This window comes from Abrus precatorius, unplaced genomic scaffold (assembly GCF_003935025.1).
Source record: "Abrus precatorius isolate BTA unplaced genomic scaffold, Abrus_2018 Scaffold9, whole genome shotgun sequence".
Classification (NCBI taxonomy): domain Eukaryota; kingdom Viridiplantae; phylum Streptophyta; class Magnoliopsida; order Fabales; family Fabaceae; genus Abrus; species Abrus precatorius.
Window position 1 is genome coordinate 16,989,291 of NW_020874439.1, and position 20,141 is coordinate 17,009,431.

Here is a 20,141-nt window from a genome sequence, read left to right on the forward strand (position 1 = left end):
ATAATAAACCTACATGTAAGGGATATCCAATAACCCATGAAATATCTTCACTAATTTCTTCAACTTCAATTTCTTAGTTTGAGTGTTCCCAATTAATATAATTATAGTATGGACTTCCATTCCATAAATGTATTTTACCTACACCTGTATATAAACAGACACCCATTATTCATTATTATAAAATTTATAATTTTATCAATATACTGTTTAACTAACAATACCTCCAATATTTTCTTATCATAAATTTAAGTTTGAATCAAAATCATCATTCACATTTGTATCTGATGAGTTGTCTAATAGAATATGTCCTTCATCAACATCATCATCACCATCACTACTGACTTCATCTTCATCCTCATTCTCATCTTCATTTTCATAATTGCATAAATTTGCATATCCTTTAAAATACATACACTTATTTAATATGTTTTGCCAGTAAAAATAAATCAATATTCATAATAATTTAATTTATACTTTCTGTATCATTTATATTGACAATGTCTATAAGGTTAGGCAGTGATATTGATAAGCTTAAGTCTAACATATTTGAGCCAACTCTTGAACTCTCACCAAATCACGTATAATTCAATAATAGTTGTAATATTTTGTTGTTGATAAGCACTAATCATACAATCAATATCTTCATCATCATATGTATCCAATGCAGTGTATTATTTAGCATAATCAATCATAAAACGAGAAATTATTTTAGATATGAAATGATTATTACTAAGATTCAACTTGTCATGAATCTTTTTTTTCAAATTCATAAAACTTATCCCTCTTCTTATCTTTATAATTTTTTTTGTTACCTTCAAATGTCACACCTTCATTTCCAACAACAATTTTTCCATTCTAATATATAATAACAATAATCTCACTCATCCTGCATTTATAAAAATTATACAATATCAATAAACAATTACAATTATACTTATTTATATAAATAAATAAATTAAATTATTATTAAAACATACAAACATACTACTACATTTTACATCTTTCTATATTACAAAAAAATTAATATTTTACATATATATTCTACATATATAAAATAAATATTCACAAAAAATATAACATCAATTTTAACATCACAATAATAGTAAACATTTACTAACATAATTTTGTTATTTTTTTAACAATATCTAAATTTTTTTTAATTCCAACATATAAAAAAAAAATATTTACTAAATATTAATCAATTTTAACTAACAAAAAATTTCATTTTAGTAAATTATCAAAAATATAAATATTTCATCAAAATATCCATACATTATAACTAACCTTACAATTTTTTTAGAAGTCTTCCAAGTCTTTAATTTCAAGCCTTTCTTCGTTCCAATTTTTGATCCAGTGATAGTAGAAATATATAGTCAAATTTGACTGGATATTAGGGAGTAGCAGACAGGGAGTAGGGATGGCAATGGGTAAAGTACCTGATGGGCACCCGCAAAATTTACCCACAATGGGTAGGGTATTTACCCGCTATACGGTACGGGTATGGGTGTGGGTAAAAACTCACAAATTTTAATGGGGATGGGTGCGGGTATGGGTATCTAAGTACCCACCCCGCCCCATACCCGCATATATATATATGCTTGAACTTTATTCTACAATTATGAATTGAATTTTTGTATTATTATATTACTTATGTGAAGTTATATAAGATTAATATAAAAATATATTTAATAATAAAGTAAACCAAAAAATTTATTTTGGTTTATATTTTTAATAGAAAAATTTATTTACTATTTTATATCATTTAATTAGGCTAACACAATTTAATTATTACATAGTTAATATGAGATTGACTTTTTTTTAAAATATTATTTATATATGACACACATAAAATATTTTTTACAAATATTTTTGTTAATAAAATCATATTGATGTTTAAATCATAAAGTGAATGATAAATAATAAATATATTATAAATATTTTATAAATTTTACAATCACTTACTATTACTGTAAACTTATTATTTATTAATAATATTTAAATTTTTTTTAATATTTTAATTTAAAATAATATTTTTCTATGCAACATATGTATTACAAGCACAACTATAATCTATTGAATCTAAATAATATTATTCTTACTATTTATTCACATTCAAAGAAGTTTTTGAAAAGATATAAATATAAAAAATTATTGTTAATTTTTATTTGTTAATTTTTTTAAGATAAAAAAGTATAATTTTTTTAATATACACGTATATTTCTTTATTATAAAATTTTATTGTAACTATTTATCTTTTATTCAAATTCTTTTTTTTTAAATTTATATACATTATAAATATTTAATTCAGTAAAATAATTTTTTAGAAATTTATATTTTTAATAAAATACTTTCGTATAATATATGAGTTAAAAAATACTAGTATTAATATATATATATATATATATATATATATATATATATTAATTATATGATATTATTTTAATTAAATCTATTATTTTTCTTACAATTTCAAATTCAAAAGTTAAAAAAAATATTTTATGTATCAACTTTCTATTGTTAGTATTGAACTTCTCTACTCTAACTCTATTCTCATTCTTAATGTCTGTCTCACTAAAACTTAATAACTATGAAATGTTATTCATTAGAGTTAGTTGTTAATGTCGTCACAAGAGGTTACTAAGTGATCCCACACGAAGGGACAACCATTGTACAGATCTATTTCGTTGTCGTTCTGACATTACCAATCAATCAAATCTCACACAAGATAGGATTATCACTGACAAATAACTTGTGTGTTTAGTTTTGCTTATTGTTTCTAAGAATTTTAGTTTAGAAAACTATTATATTAAGATACATTTAACATTTATGATCTTTGAATATTTGTTTTTTATCTATATTTGTACCTTGTTCGACAACTACATATTGAATTTTTGTATTATTATGCTACTTATGTGAAATTATATAAACATATTTTTCTTTATAAATATTTTTTTCTCAAACAAGCGCGGGTAATGGGTACAAGACGGGTATGCGGGTACCCAGAGGGTACGGGTACGGGGATTAATATTCGTACTCACGCGGGTATGGGGCCGGGTATGGGTATTTTTTTTAAAACGCGGGTATGGGGATGGGTACTGTAGTACCCTACCCATACCCTACCCATTGCCATCCCTAAGAGGGAGTAATGGAATTTTGTCTCATATTACGACAAAATTAACAGGAGTTGTACACTTGTCATCATTCTACTATTTCATCCTAATGAAGACGAATTTAGGAAAATCTAGACACTTGTTATCATCGTGTAATTTCGTCTTTGTTATATACGAAATAAGTGATATTTTATCAGATTAATTAAAAAAATAAAAAATTAATTTCATCTCATTTTTATACAAAACATGAATTGACGTGGCAAATTCATGTTATACGCCTTGCAGTCAATAATAAGGACATCGTCAATATTTGTATTATATTTGTTATCAAAGTATGATGATATTCTATTCTGCCTCTTCTTGAGAACGTGTCTACGTAAACAAACATTCTTTGAAGACAAAATTAGATATAATTTTTTCATTTTAACTATTTAGAAAGAAAAGTCACTGTTATTTTATATTGAATATTGTATAAAATAGCATAGCTTTCGTCATTTATAGGAATTACACATGGTATTTAAAGTCATCTACTATAAACCTTTCTAACGGGCAAAAAGACCGATAGTTTTTATTCTATTTGCAATCTTTGGATGACATGCCAATAGAACTTTCACAATTTGAAGGTTTAATTATGCTCTTATCATCATCCTTACTCCACATTGCTTCAATTGTTAATTGTTAGAAGAAGAAATTCTTCGTTAGAATCTCATTTCTATACGAATAACTTGAGCACACATTAGTGTTTATACGTTTTTTTTTTCCTACTAAATATCAATATACCATCTTTTGTGACTACTAGTTTCTAAATAATTTTTCAAACATTTTTTATTTTACAATTAAAAATTAATAAATACATTTACTGTAAAAAAAATATTAGAGCTCAAAATAAGAAATTAGAGGTTGAGTTTTATTTTTATTTAAGCGAATTATTTATTTAAAGAAAAATCAAATTTTTTTATAAAAGTTATGGGAGAAGGGACTGAGATTGTGAAGTAGGAGGAGGACTTGAGAGGGAAGAGTTTGAGACTGAAAAAGAGTCAGATATAAAATTACTTAAACAAAAATAAAATTAAATGTTCAATTTTACCACAATTGTAGGAGATCCATATCTTAATTCTGACAATGAATACTATTAATTTGTTTAACTTTTTCTCATACATTCTTTCGCAATCTTTTATCTTTATTCAATATATTTTTTTATTTTTGTTTTTATTTATAGCCACTCTCGGGCTCCACTTAAGAAGAGATGCACCTCAGAGTTCAGACATTTCTATACCACCAGACACAATTACATTTTTATCTTGTTCAAGACCATGTATCATTTTTTCATCAAGTGGTTTGTCGTATATGAGATAAATTACTGTCTTTGTCTCAGTGATTTTGTTCCAAAAGCCACAACAACCTTTACTTTGTTACCAGGTTATATATTTGATACTACTGATTGCCACTCCTCATCTTCAAACAACAATGCATCTCTTTTATAAAATTGAATGGTAGTTTTTGTGTAATTTATCACCATCAAGTTTTTGAAGTCTTCTAACGTTATGTTGTTTGGAGCAAAATGATAAACAATGCATATGGTTGTCTTCAAATTATATGCATTCACTAGAGGAACTTCAAACATCACGAAAGAATCTTTAATTAATACCATCTTATAATTACATCAATTAAAATGTAACTTTTTCAAACAAAATAATAACACATTATCTTATGAAAATAATATTAAGATATTTTTATCGCCAAAAATTATTTTGAAGTCAAGATAACCTACAGAAAAAAAAATTTTAATTTAAATCTTGGCTTACAAATATTTACTTAATTGGATGTCCTAAATAGAGCCTTAGGAATACCACACCAACAAAAAAAGGTAAAAGAACATTGTCAACATTTCATTTTATAATTATATCATGATAATGACAATTGTACCACTCATTAAAATGCGCACTTTGAAGTTCACAGCGGTTTTTGATAAAATAAAATGTATAAAAATAATGTAGCTAATGCTAATTTAATTAAAGTAATATTATTTAGATTAATGAATTTCTCTTTCTTGCGGAACAAATCGATGGACATATACTGATTATAAATAGTTATATATATATATATCACTAGCATATTTAATTGGTCGAATTAACATTATATATTAGTCATTTACATGTAAACAATTATAAATCCCATATAACTACCATACAATATATTATATAAGTGGATGCATGCCCTATGATTTTACAGACACAACTAGTAGTGGTCATTTTTGAATTTTGTGATGTAGTTGAGGTTGATTCCGGTTGTTTAGAATTTGCGGTATATAATTAATAGAATTTGTATCCCACAAGTATCATACAATTGTAAATTAAATTCATTTATAAAGCAGAATTCAAAATAAATAAGTTAAATTAAACAATTTTTTCAAACGCCAATTATAGTATAGTAGCTTCACGAAATTTTCATTGAAGCTCAAAGCTAAATACGTTATGGTGATTTAAAATTTTAACCCAAAACTAAGGATACTTTTATTTTGTTAATTTGCTTTACTTTATCATTTATCCTAAATTAACAAATTGCATAGCTAAAGAAGTTATCGACATTTCTTCCCTATTATATTTGAGAAATTCTTGTTAAAATAATTTATAAAATCATCCAGGTCGAGTACTTTTAAGAAGCCAAGCTAAAAAAATAATACAAATTTTGTGTCATCACCTTTTCAAAGAGAAAATAGACTTTGTCATCATCCTTACTCCACAATTATTTTGAAGATTCTAAAGATCACTTTTCAAACATCGCTGAAATGAAAACTTCAATCCTAGTAAGCCCCATTCAAGACAGTGGATATGTGAAAAATTACGTAGTAATTGCATGTGTTCCCAACTGTCATCAATGCAAAACCATTGTTCCATGCATTTCAAACATTTTTCAACTGTTGAGTTTGCAATGACAAGCTAATGAATATACATAGAAAACATGAGTGGTGACCATCTTTTTTCATCATTTGGTTAATCATATATCAAATAAATTGTTGTCTTCTCCACAGTGAATGTATTTTCCAAAACAACAAGAACCTCCACTTTGTTACCAGGTTCTATATTTGATACTACTAACTGCCACTCCTCATCTTCAAAGACTAATGCATCTCTCTTGTAAAGTTGAATAGTGGTTTTAGTGTAATTTGTCACCATCACATTTCTAATACCTTCTGATGTTCTGTTGTCTGGGGCAGAATAATGGATAATACATATCATTGTTTTTAAGTTATATCCATTCACTTGAGGGACTTTGAAAATCACTGAAGAACCTGTGCAGTTAAAAGTTAACCAATGTGGATAATTATCACCTGGGAGCAGACATCCACCATACGATATATTTATATTCTACAAAAAAAAAAATGTATCCTATGAAGTTAGTTAAACTTTATATTAATACCACCTTATACTTTAATTCAACAATTAAAGGATAATTTTTTTACATAACATATTGTCTTATTGATAAAGATCATAATATTTGGACTAGTAAAAATTATTCTAAAGTCATAATACTCAGTAAAAAAAATTGTTAAAAAAAAATACAAAGTTTAGCTTACAAATATTGTGAAACAATTATTTACTTATTCTAAAGTCATGATACTCTGTAAATCAGCACTGAAAATTATGACAACTTATGATAACATCAAGCATATAAAAATGATGTTGCTGGTACTAATTCAACCAAGTAATATTCATATTCACGGGTCTCTCTTTCTTACTGGACAGATCGCTGGAAACAAAAATAAAAAAATAAAAAAATCTAAAGTAATTATATATTTTTACTACCGTGTTTAATTTTTTCTCATCGTAAAGTGATTTTTATTAAGTGACTCAAAGACAATACTACATACATCCTAATATATATATATATATATATATATATATATATATTACCCTAATTAATATCTTAAAACTTGGTTTCAGTCTTTAAAATTATTTTTAGTTTTAGTCCTATTCTTTTAAGAAAAATGTTAATTTTAGCTATTAGATGACTTTAAACAACTAATAATAATAAAAAATTATTATAATATTATAACTTTAATTAAATAAATTCAAATAAAAATTTATTAACTTTTGGAAGCATAAGCTTTGTTAAGAGCTCAAATTAATAAAACTTTTTTTTTAAGTGACTTATTTTAAATGCCAAGTTTGATACTTTAAATTCAGTCAGTATTATGTGTATAATTTAGTCAGTAGGATTCATGTCAAAATGGTGATTTAGATTATTATTAATCACCTCAATATTAATAGAAGTCACTTAAAGAAGGCCAAAAAAGTTGACGTTTAAAAAATAAGAAACAAAACAAATTAAAAATATTTCTATGTTATGAAATCACATATTTATAAAAGTAAATATATATTTAGACAATGATTAAGACATATGAGGCAATATAAGTTTGATCTGGTAGGTATGTAACCTTAAACCCTAAACTTATATGTTTTCAACATGATATTTGTGATACAATTATTTATTTATGTATTTAATATAAAACATTTACAATTTATGATTTTTTCTAATAATTTTAAAATTATTCTTAGAATAATGAAAAAACTAAAAAATATGAAGTGGATAGCTTCATCGTGAAATTTTATTTAATAATATTTTTAAAACAATCTAGTCAACTATTAATATTAAAATAAATGTAAAAAATTCTTCAATATTAAGTGTCAATCTTAAACATTTACATATCTTAATAACTTTTTATAAAAATAAATTTGATCAATCAAAATGTTGATTTGAAAGTTTTTATTAAAAATATTAACATTATAAATTTTTTTAAAAAAAATCAGTATTTTATCGCATTACTTTATTTTAATAGAATTATTTTTAAAATATATATAAATATTAAATTTTGAATAATATATTTACACATATTTAAATTATGTATGTATATATATATATATATATATATATATATAACATTTGAATATTTGATAAAAAAAAATATTAAAATATATAAATCATCGAGTTTGACATCTAATATCAAAAGATCTAACTTTTATAATAATATAATATATTAAAAATAGTATGTAAATATATAGATAATTAAATCTAAAAGATCATGATATGAAATATTAAGTTTCACATCAATATATATTAAGGATAATGTTGTACTAGACTCACCTTTCATGACAATGTTACATATCTTGTCATAAATCATTTTTAGTATAATAATTATGTATACAGTTCTTTAACCTAATTTCACTATGATTCTTATGAGATTTTTATTTTAATATCATCATACAACAAATGTAATAAGGTGATTATAAATTTGGCAATTAAGATATAAAATAAATCATATAAAAAAATATAAGTGACCTAGATAAGATTTATCCTTCTTTTAAAGTCAAACTTTGAAATGTATAATCATACTCCACCAAAAGTAAATATGATATTTTATTTTAAAAAGTATGTTTTGATATTAAAATAAATTGGAGTATTCAAGGATGATGGAAGGTATCTAGATAAGAGACCAATCATATAAAGTATTATCTCAAACATATGTAATGTATTAATGACATTATCCATAACTAAATAATAATAATAATGTATTATTAGATATTGCTCACTAATTATGATATAAAATATGTATATTTAAGGTCAATCAAATATTATAAGAATTTATATGATCTAATAATAAAAAAAAAGTCCATTAAAAGTGTTAACTCTAATTAGACTAAAATAATTATTTAGAATAGATTAAATTTATAAAAAATAAAGTCAGCCATTGGTTAATCTTCATTTAGTTTCCAATTCATTAAATACATTAAAAACTAGTTTACTCTAGTATACATAGTCACATTCTTCCTTTCAACTTACTAGCACAATAATAATGAAAGTTTAGATTAAAAGTATTCATATAAATACCTATAGATGTGCAATTAGTGCTACAACAACATTCCATTTGAGGTAAAGACAATTCACCTTATATTTTGAAAAAACTTTAACTTGTACTTAGGGATAAAAAAAGGGGCAGGCCGTTTACAATCTATCTTTTTTAAAGTTTAATTCGACCTAATTTATTTAATAAACAATATTAATTTAGACTTTTTAAAAAGATTAATTAATTAAATAAGTCAAACTCAGTTTAAGAAAAAGTCTATTAAACCTATTAGAATGACTTAATTAAAATTCATAAAAATTATAATAATATATTAAATAATTTTATATAAAAATTATATTATATTAATAATATATAAAAATTCAATTGACTTCATCACAAGTATAATTTGACAAGAAAATTAAAGATAATAACTTCTGAAAGTATTTTTAAAAAATATTTGTAATCATTATTTTTAAAATATTTTTATTCCAATAATATTTATTTTATTTTAAAAATTGATGAACAACGTGAAGAGATCTCCTTGAAATTTTGATGACATATTTGTTACTTTCCATTTATTATAAAAAATATTATTATTTATATATTTTAGATTTTTGTTTGTTGCATTTGCTAATTTTAGGTTTAAAACTTATTTAATTATATTATGTTTGTTGATTTAATGTGTAAGACTTTATGCTACTAGATTTGTTTAATAATTTATAAATTGATATTTATTTTATTGTATTTTTTGTATGTGTAGTGATTTACTTATTTAAATTAAATATGTGATTTGAAAGTAATAAATAAGAATATGTAATTTTATTATACATATTCAAGGCGCTGAATAATTTTTTTAATAGTTTATTTAGATATAAATCTTATGACTTCTAAAAAGACATACCTATTTATATGGTTTAATAATCTATGTATAAGGAAGCTTAATGACCTATTGAATGTCTCAGTACGAAATAAGTTATTAAAAAAGCTAACAGGCCAAATCAAGCTTTTAAAAAGGTTAGACTAGACTTAATAAAAAGTTTATGACAAATAATAGACCAGACTTAAACTTCAAAATCATTAAACAAGCTAGGCTTTTTTTTATGCAAAACCTAACCTAGTCTAGTATATTTTCATCCCTACATGTAATTTTGCTTGTTTATCTATACAACTGTCCTATTCCTAACAAGCTTATCATTAGCTATATCAACATTTAAAAAAATTCAGTTAATAATATAAACCAAAATTGTTCACTTTTTAAAAGATTAGAAATCAAAATAACAAAATAACTTTTAGGGATAAAATAAAATCCTTCAACAACCAAAAATTTATTTAGGACAATTATATAAATTAAAATTCATTTAGTAGATACTTTTAATTATCCAATCCTTATACTGTAATAATTTTCTTCTTTATCTGGGTAGTAGAAACCTAAGAGATTTGTTCAATAAAGATTTTCTTTTTCTATGATACCAAGCTTTACAATCATTGAAAAAAAAAAGCTAAATGTGAGAATATACATAGAAATATTAAAAATGTATGACAATGACTAATATGAAAATGTACGACAATTATGTGAAAAAAAATACCTATACTAGTGTATGATAATTTGAAGAAAAAAACGTTTAGAAATTCATATTTTTAATTATAAATATTTGATGTTTATAGAAAATAATTGAATATACTTGTATGTATTTCTTTAAAACCAAACATATAACTGATATATTGAAAAAAGTTCAACAAAAAAAAAGGATAATAGTTAAACATTTCGAAAAACTAGTAGATTGGTCCATAAATTATTGGTTTTATTTGGATTTGATCTTCTAATTTATTTTTCTTATTTTGATCCCTTAACTTATAAAAATATTTTAAATAAGTTATTTTTTTATAAAAAATGTTAACTTTGTTAAAAAAAATTGTCCATCTTCTTCTTCATTCTAAACTCTAGCAAAAACACATTATGTTCCAACCAATTTTTCAGTTGCCTCCTTTTTTTAATTTTTTTTCCTGCCTTTCTTTTTTCTTTTATCTCTCATCCATGCTATTGCACTGCTTATGAACCATACCAAAGGCCGGATATGAGTCATATAATGAATGTCTTGGTTCCTCTTGTGAAACAATGACAACCTACTAGTAACCACCAAAAAAAACACAGTTATGAGATTGACTACAAATGAGTCTTCCTCAAACTCTACGAAAGTGGAAAGCTAGTGAAGGCACTTCCTCAACATTCAATAACATGTTCTTCTCACAAACTCACTCAACCATCCCTTTTAAACTTGCATGATTTGCAAATTCCTTTGATTCAATGGAATGTTGATGATCAAAACGATAAATGAGACAATTATCTAAGGACATCTTAGTTTATATAAGAGTGGATGATTTGGTTGAAAAAAATAATGTCCAAGAAAATTAAAGATTGTTAGGTTACTTCATCTTGCAAGATCACCAAAAGGAGAAAGAAAATAAAGAAAGAAAAAAAAAGATTAAACCAGAAAATTTACGGGAATATACTATTTTTTCAATAGAGTTCATAAGGAGGAATAAGATGAACAATAATTTTTTAATGGAGTTGACATTTTGACAGAAAAGAACTTATTTGAAATACTTTTATAAGTTAAGGGACTCAAATAAAAAATAAGAGTGTTCAAGGACCAAATCAAAATAAAATCAAGAGTTAAAGGACCAATTTACTAATTAGCCTAAACATTTTATACATGCACACATGTATTTATGTATATTATTTATATACTAACATAAGAAAATGATATGTGCAAGAGAAAGAGAAAGAGAAACCTGTAAAATATTATTCCGGAGAGTAGTGGTTACTTGGCAATTCATTCCCATTTGAATTAACAAAGATTTCGTGGAACCTGTTGAATGCACTTCACTTTTGAAGTCATATAATGTAGTAATTCTCATACTTGGTACCTGTGATGTAGTTGCAGTTGATTCTAATTTATCAGAATTTAGGGCACTTAAGACATCTAAAATTCTTGTTGCATCTTGGGATAATTGAAGTTTTGAGTCACACTCAACCCAAAGACTTTGAAGTTTTGGAAGGTCCTCAGAAATAGATGATAAATTGTGGGAACAATTCCTTGATACATTTAAAGAAACAAGAGATGACATGCTTGTAGATGTTTGAACTATGGATGACAGAATATTTGTTGGTGACATCCAAGACCAAATGATAGAAGGAAACACATCACGTGAGAATCCTTCATAGCCACACAAAGAAATATATCCAATGCTTTTTAATCTTGTTATTGAAAAAGGCACTTTTGTTATTGCGGTTTTATCTGCAATCAAAGTTGTTAAAGATTTCATCTGTTCCAAGTCCTCTTCCAACTTGTCAATCATTAAACATCCAGAGAGAATGAGAGATTTTAGAGATTTTAACTTATAGATAGTTCTTGGAAGGGTACGAAGGTTAACACAATCTTTCAAGTTTATTAGAAGAACTTTATTGAGATGTTCAATGGTGTGGGAAACCTCTAACAACTTTGGACAATCAATGAGTATTAGTTTCTCAAGATTAGGTAAATTGGAAAAATCTGGAGTCTGTATCAAATAATAAGAATGACTCAGATTGAGAATTTTTAAATTCACCATCATCTGCAAGAAAAGAAATGGCAGATTAAAATTTAGGAAAGAAACTTGAAAGAATAAGTGAAACTATTTACAATGTGTCACATAACTTGTGAGTTAAAAGTAAAACATTTGCACTAATGTGGTGAATTTTTTAATACTGATAAATATTTGTGTAGTGCATTTCATTTTTTTCCTCAAAATCTCCCACCTAGTTTATTTGTATAAATTTTCAAAAATTATTAAAAATTGTATAAAAATATTCTGCCGAGAGGTTAAAGTGTTAGGATGATAAATAGGTTTTGAAAATTAAATTTAGAGATTCTTTAATCAAATAGTCAAGATTGCAATCCTTACCTCTATCTCCATATATTTTTTATCATAGCAAAGTTTTTGCACAAGATGTATGTGGTCAAATACTTAGTCTATGCAATTGTTAAGTAGCTTTTTATGTAAAGCCCATATGAAAAATCATTTGATTAAATAATTTAAAAAAATTAAATTTTGAAATATGGTTAGTACAAAACTTTTTTAGATTATCAAAGTTCAACCATTAAAATTACTATCTAAGCATATTTCATGATTTTTGAAATGATGTGCTAACACGTCATTAAACAATAGTATAAAAAATTTGGTGACATTGGTTCAGATATAAACCCGTCTTGCAGAGTCTTTCGAAAAAGTTAGTAATTTGTAACTAGAAAACCTATTTTTCTATCATAATAAATAATATGCTTGACTACTTGGAAACTTTGTTGAAGAATAGATGAAAAATGTGTCTAAAAGTACCAAATAATAAAACAGTATTGCTATTTGATATGTTTGTTTTAAATTGCATCCACACTTAAGAAATGTGAAAATAACTCATGAAATCTGAAAACTCAAAATGAGATTACCTGGGCTTCTTTCCACACAAGTTTGATATTGCTATTTTCTATCTCAATGGACACTAAATTTCCTTGATAAAAGTTTGTTGGTATGCATGTTAAAGGAAATTCATGCCAACACAACCATCTCAGCTCTTTTGAAAGAGATTCAAAATCTCCATCGAGTTTTACACCAGCAAGATGAAGTAACCTGAGTCTTCGCATCTTCTTAAAAGCTTTAGTTCTCAAACACTTTATATTATTGCTTGGTAACTTCAAAATCAATCCCTCGACATATTTTGTTCCCTGTGAATAAAAAATGGATAAAGAAAGTAAAAAATCATTCCTTAAAGATATATGTAGCTAAAAATCTTGTGATGAAACACATCATTTATTCCTAAGAACTTGCAAATAAAACAAATTCACAAGAGAAATAACTTTCAAAGTTGTCATAACAAAAAAATAAAAATAAATGCATGAAACTCTTACAGTTTCTTTTACTAATACATCCAGAACATCCGCATGAAACCATAACCTGCTACGTTCTCCAGGCTCCTTTGGTGATTTTTGACGAATGATTTCTCTTCCCATATCTCGCAACAAATCATGCATTCTAAGCTTGTTCTTATCATCAACAAATACGAGACTTCGTTCTACAAGGACACTTATTCCAATTTCAGCATAAAGTTCACAGCCATTCAATATGTGTATAACATCATTTCGGTCCATCCCAATAAAGAAACAAGCTATATCAAGGAATATTTCTTTTTCCATATCATCATTTAAATCATCAAAGCTTATTTTTAACTTCTTCTGTACTTGATCATTGGGAATTCTTTTGAGTTTCTCCAATGCACTCTTCCACTCTGTTGCATCCCTATCAAACAAATAACACCCAAGGACTTCAAGAGCTAATGGCAATCCCCCAGAATACTCAACTACATTTTTAGAAAGTGTAACAAAATCATCTCTAGGATTTGCTTGCTTAAATGCATGCCAGCTAAAAAGCTCAATTGATTCATCTTCATCCATTTCTTTCATGCGGTACACATGGTTAACTCTAATCACTCTAAGTAGATGTTCATCTCTGGTTGTGATAATTATTCTACTTCCAAAACCAAACCATCTACGAGTCCCGCACAAAGCATTCAGTTGGTCCACTTTATTCACATCGTCAAGTACAAGAAGCATCCTTTTATGGCAAAGTTTTTCTTTTAATATGTTTTTCCCTGATTCAATGTTTTGTATCTTTGTATTCTTTTTTTTGAAGATATCAAATAGAATTTGCTCTTGTAAACCCATTTGGAGATCTTGCTCCCATGCTTCCCTAATATTTGCAAGGAAGCTTCTACCCTCAAAATCGCGACCAAATTCATTGTAAATGGCCTTTGCAAGGGTTGTTTTACCAACTCCTCCCATCCCCCATATCCCCAGTATTAGAACATTATTTGATTGTTGGCTATCTAACAGTTGAATAATATCTTGCACTCGATTTTCTATTCCCACTGGATTTTTAGCAACAAACAAATCTGTCTTTCCTAGCAAACGTGAAATATTTTCAACCATATTCTCAATGGCCTCTCTTTCGTCCCTACAAATAAATAACCAGAGAAATAATGTAAAAAATTAGACAAAAATTACAATTGCACACAAACACGTGTGTATGTATAAGTTAAATTATTTCACAAAAAATTATAGACAAAAACGTTGTCAAACATTGTTTTTTTTATGTGGGATTTTAAAAATTTTATATACCAAAACATGGGATTTTGAAAAGAATTACGGAAACATGAGAACTCAAAATTTGCCAAATAGTTAACATATTCTCTTCAAAATTCCATATTTCAGTATACAACATTTTCAAATCCCATGCTAAAATAAGAAAATGTATGTGCAACTATCATTTAAAGCTACCCTGATAAAATGAAACGTTAAGGTTACAACGAAAATATCATCTGCCAACTATGACGTTACTCTTCAAGGGAACAAAAAATAATTCTTCCATATACATATGAATTGAAAGTATTTGGTCAAAATGAGGGTGCGGTTTGGAGGGAAAAATGTCTTAATAAAAAACTTAATTCAAATGAAATTGTTTTGCTACACTGAATTTCTTAAATATTTTTACGAAAAATTCAGCTGTAGTGAATTTCATAAAAACTCTCGTCTCTCTTCAAAATTTCAAGTGACAGAGTAAAACGAACTTGAACTAAGTTACCTGGAATGTAGGACTACAACCCCTGAGATGCCAGCAGCCTCACGAAGCGCATATCTCCAACAGTTCTCCTTGCTGTTCCCCATTAAATGGTCATATATAAGACTTTCAAATGCATTTCTAAATTCAATGGTTTGACGTTGTACTTAAAAGGGATCGACATTGTAGAACAAACCAACTTGAGCTAACCAACTAACCAAGTATTAAAAAGGCAAAGATTGAAGACTTTGAAATAATAATTTGGGGTTTTCTGTAGGGCCTTTGTAAATTTGAGGTTACCTAACGTTGTCCTATGTTTATATGATAAGTTTTATTAAATATTTAATGCAGTCAATTTTACATTTGGGGTTTTTAAATATAAATACTTGACTTCTTATTTTAATTTTTTAAACAATATTTAATATTTTTAAAATATAATATGTTTTAATTTCTTAATAAAATATACTACCTTGTAAAATATGTTTTATTAAAAAAAAAAAATCAAGGACGACATAATTTAGTTACCATTACTCTCAGATTTACAAAGGTAAATTAAAAAAACGCTAATAAGTTTTTTAAGGTGTATCGGGTATATATAATAAAAAATAATAAATGATAAATTTTATAAAAAATGATAATATCCAATATTATTAACAATGATAATATCTAGACACATCAAATATCACCGTTCAAATAAATTACCTGTGACCAAACACTCGAGACCCAAAGGTACTACTACCAGCCTCGTAAATCACCATCGGCGTCGGAGAGTACCAATACTGCAACTCGTAATCCCTTTCACACGGAAATAAACAATCTCTACATAAAAGATTTTTGAATTGTTTTCCAAACTCACCAGTTTGATGACGAACTTCAGAAGGAAAAACATCATAGAACACAGGCAGAACCACTTGCCCTATGGTTCTGTGACACCTCATTATTGCCTCCAACTCTTCCAAACACCATTGCGAATTCGCATAATTTCTTGAGAAAACGATGACAGAAATTTTAGACTCGTGAATTGCTCGCAATAACGACTCTGTGATAGAAAATCCCCTTGGAAGCGATTCATCATCCTTGTAAACAATGATTCCGGCTTGTTGAAGAGCCGCATAGAGGTGTGAAATGAAAGAAGCACGAGTATCCTCTCCTCTGAAACTCAAAAACACGTCATGAATCCTTATCCCGCTTGATAGCATCTCCTGATCCATATGTGTTTGCGATTCACCGTCCATCCAATCGACATCCATATCAACACCTGTATATCAGTAACTACATCTTCCAAACATGGTGTATGATCGATGGTAGAGATCGAAAACGCAAATCATTGACTAGAACTGAAGGAAGACAGAAAATTAATAAGATGGCTTTGAAAACTGAAGTGCAGGTGGGCAAGTAAAATGGACAAGAACAATAAAATAAAAGCAGAGCGTGAAACCAACTTTCAGAGAAAGACCCGAAAGTTCAAAGCTTTCCCACTAATATACACGTTTAAAATTCCGAATGCGGACCCCTAAAACATATTATTTTAACCACCAGTTATTGAAAACAAAACAGATTTTACATTATTATTCTTTTAAAATTTAAAAATATAACTCAAATTAAATTTTCTTTTTCCAGATTTGTATTTCACTCCAAAAGTTTATTTAATTTTTTAAAAGTATATATATATATATATATATATATATAAATATAACTTTAATCTTTTTAAATTTATACATGTATATTTTCTAAGTTAAAATTAAATTTTCTTTGCAAACACCTTTGGAGCGGTAAACAAACTATAAGTTAAAAAAATAAACAAAAAAGTGGGCAAAAGGAAAAGAAAAGCACGCGGTATATCTACCAACTACACCAACTATACATATTTTGAAGTCAATGTCCGTTAATAACTATTGAATTTGGATTCTGACACGGCTAAAATTTACATTATTTAATAATATTTAATAAAATGTGAAATTAATATATTTTATTATTAATCTCAATATTTTTATTAAATGGATCTTTATAAATTTTTATACAAAACTAATATTAATAAATATTTTACTGCATTACTTTATCTTAATGAATATTTAATCAGTAAAATATAATAATTAACATTTTTATTTTTAATTCAATAAGTTTTATAAATTTTAAAAAATAAAATATTTTTAATACAATAATTAACATATTGCTATACTAAATAGGATTAAGGTAAAGAGATAAAGTTTTAAATTAAAAAATTAAAATTGAATAAGAACTAAATATTAATTGTAGCAGAAATCACATGATGCAGTTAAAGATAGTTAAAGAGACAATAACACTTAATTTATATATATATATATATATATATATATATATATATATAAATTTGTGAGTATAAATTCTTAAATAATAAATATTACAAAAATAAAATAAAGGAATAAATTTCGAAATTACAAAAATAATGAAAAATTTAAAATTTTGTAATTTTCAGAAAAACACATTAAATGATAAAAAAAAACTAATTTCTAAGATTATTCTTGTTTGATAATTCACTTAAAAATGCTTTCGTTCAAGAATTAGTACTCGTCAATTAATAGTTTAATTGTAGTCAAATTTACTGATGATATAATATATATTTTAAATATTATATTTTATATTAAAAAAATTAATATAAAATATTATTGATCACATCATAATATATCCAAAATATAGTAACTTTTTTAAAATATAAATAAGGAAAGCAAAGTGAAAGCAAAATAAGTAAAAATTAAAACTACAAAAAATATTTTCTATACCTTCTAAAGGCATCAAGATATGACAGGTTGTAAAAAAATGAAGGTTAATCACGATGGACAATAAGTGATCAGCAATCAATATTTTGTCTCCCTTTCCTACCTTTACTGATGAAAGTGAAACTACTATCTACAAAAACTTAAACTGATTGAAACAAAACTTTGAGTTTAATACTAGTTTTATATATAATGATCCTTCATCTAAGCACGAGCCATTAATCACATATTTCTTAAGGAATGCAATGTCATCAATTCGTCCATTTCATATTTATGTTTTTCTTGCTGCCATTGAATCTTTGTATGTGAAGCATAATTTTTAGTAAATCCAACAATGAGTAGGCTTCTAATGAGTTTTGGGTGATTGGTAAGCTAACAAAATTATAAAATGTTACTGATCCAATTGATGATTTAAAGACACTAAAAAGACTATACTTGTAAACGGAAAGTGGTAAGTGATGAGAATAAAAAAATGCTTGTTACAAAAAAAAGTTCGAAGATATTAGAAGGATTTCAAAGACTAATGATAAGGATAAAAACAAAGACAAAGAAGATAAAGGAAAAACTAGAGAAAATGATTGTTGTTTTATTTGAAACTAAACCCAATTTAGAGTTAGAAGAATTTAAGATGGTTAATTACATGTGCTTAGAAAATTTAGACTCCAATAAATTTCATTAAGATTTAATTATTATGTTTAATTTAGTTATTTTAATGTTAGTCATGACTTACTCTGAACTTTTATTTAAGATAAAATATTAAAATGTTAAAATTCCATAACCATTGAGTATTGATAATATTTGTATGAATGATTGGTGATCACAAAGAAATTGAATTTAGAGTTAAACGGAAAAATAACATAAATGATTCAATAATAAAACTTATATGTCTTATGTTCCTTTCCTATAAGTTCAACTAAGACGTGTATTGTGTTTCTTGTACTAATTTTTACAATTAATTTTATAATTAAATTCTTGTTTAATTTAATCTCATATCCTTTAAGCTTAAATAATTAAATTAAAAAATTCTTAGTAATTGGATGATAATTTTGGGGACTTATTTTAGAACTTTGTATTACTTTTTGACAGGTACACTTACCTATTGAACACTTGGCAGTTTGTCAATCAGATATAGATCTAAGTAATATCTTTCTAGATACAACTCAGATCTGGATTTAAAAAGCTATCAGTTAGAAAGATTCAAGTATTACACATGGATTGAAATCACTAAATCAATAGAAATAAAGAAGAAACAACTATATTTATATAAATTACTGAGAATACATTAAGTTTGAAGATTTACATTCAATCTCATACAAATTTTATCTGCTCATTGCAACTATAGTAACAAGAAATGAAATACAAATGGTGTAGAACATCAAAACTTGAGTATTCTTACACTTTCTCTTAACCCTCCGCTGCTCTTTCTCTCTAAAATAATGAAGATGGAACAATACATCCTCAACAACTCAAAAATCGCATTTTATATTAGTCTGGACGAAACTTCTTTCACTACAGCGAGAAGGTGTCGCTGTAACGAGACATGGAGATAACAATTAAGTCCTTTTGCTTACCTCTTGCTCCAGTGATATAGGTCTCGCTACAGCAATACAAAAACTCTTGCTATAGCGAGAGGAGCACAAAATTACCTTCATAAAATTAAGCATTCTCGCTGCACCAAGGGTATCTCACTACAGTGAAAAACCTTCAGAAGCTTACTTTTCTTCAACTTGACGCTTTTATGGCTCTTGCTTAATTTTCCAAATTTCTTCAACTTTGAGTGATGTC

At 26.0% G+C, this 20,141-nt stretch overlaps 1 pseudogene; it reads right to left on the bottom strand.

Moving 5' to 3' along the window:
* Positions 1–6,103: 6,103 nt before the first annotated feature.
* LOC113850904 overlaps positions 6,104–20,141 on the bottom strand; it is a 69,134-nt pseudogene continuing 55,096 nt past the window's right edge.